The sequence below is a fragment of the Rhinopithecus bieti genome, unplaced genomic scaffold (assembly GCF_001698545.2).
Source record: "Rhinopithecus bieti isolate Rb0 unplaced genomic scaffold, ASM169854v2 scaffold_9696, whole genome shotgun sequence".
Lineage (NCBI taxonomy): Eukaryota > Metazoa > Chordata > Mammalia > Primates > Cercopithecidae > Rhinopithecus > Rhinopithecus bieti.
Window position 1 is genome coordinate 458496 of NW_016806217.1, and position 3594 is coordinate 462089.

The window sequence follows — 3594 nt, forward strand, 5'->3', positions numbered from 1 at the left end:
TGCAAAAGCTCTTTAGTTTAATTAGATCCCATTTGTCAATTTTGGCTTTTGCTGCCGTTGCTTTTGGTGTTTTAGACATGAAGTCCTTGCCCATGCCTATGTCCTGAATGGTACTACCTAGATTTTCTTCTAGGGTTTTTATGGTATTAGGTCTAACATTTAAGTCTCTAATCCATCTTGAATTAATCTTCGTATAAGGGGTAAGGAAAGGATCCAGTTTCAGCTTTCTACTACAGTTTCAGGTCTTACACTTAAGTCTTTCATTCATATTGATTTTTGTGTATATGTTGAGAGATAGGGGTCTAGTTTTATTATTTTACATGTAGATATCCAATTTTCCCAGCACCATTTATTGGAAAAGTTGTCCACTCCCTAATGTATGTTCTTGATGCCTTAAAAAAAAAAACAAATTAGTTGGCTGTGAATGCCTGGATTTACTTCTGGGTTCTCTATTCTGCTACATTGGTCTATCTGTCTGTTATGATAGCAACACCATGCTGTTATAGTTACTTTAGTCTCATAATATATTTTGAAGTTCAAGTAGAGTCATGCTTTCATCTTTGTTCTTTTTGCTCAGGATTGTTTTTATTATTTGTGGTTCCATATAAATACTAGGGTTGTTTCTTCTATCTCTGTAAAAAATGACATTAGTACTTTGATAGGGGTTGCATTCAATCTGTAGTTTGCTCTGGGCAGAATGGTGATTTTAATGATACTAACTTTTTGAATTTATTGAGCATAGGGTGTCTTTCTATTTGTTTGTGTACGCTTCAATTTCTTTTATCAGTGTTTTAGAGTTTTCCTTATAGAAATCTTTCAACCCTTGGATTAAATTTATTCTAGATTTTTTGGGGGTAGCTATTGCAAATGGGATTGCCTTCTTAATTTCTTTAGCAGGCAGTTCATTCTTGGTTCGTAGAAATGCTACTAATTTTTGTATGTTGATTTTGCATCCTGCAACTTTACTGAATTTATTTATCATATCTACGAGTTTTTTGGTAGAGTCTTTAAGGTTTCCTTGATATAAAATCAAATCATCAGCAAAGAGGGATAATTTGACTTTTCTTTTCCAATTTGGAAGATTTTTATTTGTTTCTCTTGCCAGATTTCTCTGGCAAGAATTTCCAGAATTATGTTAAATAGAAGTGCTGAAAGTGGTATCCTTGTCTTGTTCCAGTTCTTATGGAGAAGGTTTTCAACTTTTTCCCATTCATTATATCATTAGCAGCAGGTGTGTCATATATGGCCTTTCTTATGTTCAGACATGATCCTTAAATGCCTAATTCATTGAGAGTTTTTATCAAATGTTGCAAAATCTCAGCATTCAACAAGGAATGTTGTATGTTATCAAATGCTTTTTCTGCATCTAATGAGATAATAATACGGTTTCTGTCCTTCAATCTGTTGATGTATCACATGTATTGATTTGCTGATGTTGAACCATTCATGCTCCCCTCAGATAAATTCTGCTTGATCATGGTGTATTATCCTTCTGCTGTGCTGTTGGGTTTGGTTTGGTAGTATTTTGTTGAGGATTTTTGCATCTATGTTCTTCACAGATATTGGTCTGTAGTTTTATACCAGGTTAATACTGGCCTCATAGAATGAGTTGGGGAGAATTTGCTCCTCTTCAATTTTTTTTTTTTGGAATAGCTTCAGGAGAATTAGTATTAGCTCTTCTTTGAAAATTTGGTAGAATTTGGCAGTGAGATAAGGCAGACCTGGGATTTGTTGGGAAATTTTGTATTACTGAGTCAATCTCGTTAATCCTTTTGGTTTATTTGGGTTGTCTATTTCTTCTGGGTTGAATCTTGGAAGGTCATGTGTCCCGGAATTTTTTAATTTCTCTAGGCTTTTTAGATTGTTAATGTATAGTTGTTCATAATAGTCTCTGATGATTTTTATTTCTGTGGTATCAGTTATAATGTCTCCATTTTCATTTCTGATTTGATTTATTTGGGTCTTTTTTTCTTGGTCGGTCTAGCTAGTGGTTAATTTTGTTTATCTTTTCAAAAAGTGAACTTATGGTTGTCTAGTCCTTTGTATTTTTTGGTCTCAATTTCATTTATTTCTGCTCTAATCTTTACACATTTTTTTCCTTCTATTAATTTTGGGTTTAGTTTGTTATTACTTTTCTAGTTCTTTGATGGATATTATTAGACCATTTATTTGGAATCTTTCTTCTTGTTTTTATGTAGGTGATTATTGCTATAAGCGTTCTTCTTAGCACTGGCTTTGCTGTATCCCATAGATTTTGGTATGTTGTGTTTCAATTTTCCTTTATTTCTATTTTTTTCCTTAATTTCTTCCTTAACCAAGTGGTCATTCAAGAGCATGTTTTTAAAGTATTATGTATTTGTAGTTACCTAAGTTTTTCCTGTTATTGATTTCTAGTTTTATTTTGTTGTGGTCTGAAAAGATACTTGATATACTTATGAGTTTTAAAACTGTGTGAGATTTGTTTTGTGTCCCAATCTATGATCTATTCTGAAAGAATGTTCCAGGTGCTGATGAGAAGAATGTGTATTCTGTGGCTGTTGTGTAAAATGTCCTGTAAATGTCTGTTAGGTGTATTTGTTCAAATGTGCACTTTAAATTCACTGTTTCTTTGTTCGTTTCCTGTCTAGTGCTGTAAGTGGGGTATTAAAATCCTGAACTACTTTTCTATTGAAGTGTATCTCTCCCTTTAGATCTAATAATATTTACTTTATATATCTTGGTGCTCTGGTGTTGTGTACATATAATTATTTAGAATTGTTATTTTCTTTTGCTGAATTGGTTCCTTGATCATTATATAATCACCGTTGTCTCCTTTAATACATTTGTATTTAAAGTCTGTTTTATCTAATGTAAATATAGGCAATCCTTTTGGTTCTGGTTTCTCTTTGTATGGAATGTCTTTTTCTATCCCTTTACTTTCAGTCTGTATGTGTACTTTACAGTTGAGATAGATTTCTTATAGCAGCGTATAATTGGTCTTTTAAAAAATACTTTCTGCCAGTTTATATCCTTTAAGTGTAAAGTTTAATCTATTTACATTAAAATATATTACTGATATGTGAGGGCTTATTCCTGTTATTTATTAATTGATTACTGTTTGGTATATCATTTGTTCCTTTTTTTCTCCCTTAATGTTTATTATTGTAGGTTGATAGTTGTCTGTAGTGGTAATATCTGGGTCCTTTCTCTTATTTTTGTGTTTGTGCAACCATTTAGTCTGTACTTTCACATGTTTTCATGATTGTAGATGGCATTTCTTTCTTCCCAGGGAGGACTCCCTTCAGCATTTCTTGCCAGGCCATTCTAGGGTGATGATTTCTCTCACCTTTTGCTTAGTTTGGAAAGATTATTACCACTTTATTTATGAAGGGTAACTTTACTGGGTATGGTATCATTGGCTTGCAGGTTTTTTTTTTTTTTTTTCCCCCAGCACTTTGAATAGATCATCTCATTCTCTCCTGGACTGTCAAATTTCTGAGGAAAAACTCAATGTTAGTTTGATGAGGTTTCCTTTATGAGTGACTTGATGCTTTTCTCTTGCTGTTTTTTTTTTTTTTTTTTTTTTTTTTTTTTTTTTTTTTTTTTTTTTTTTTT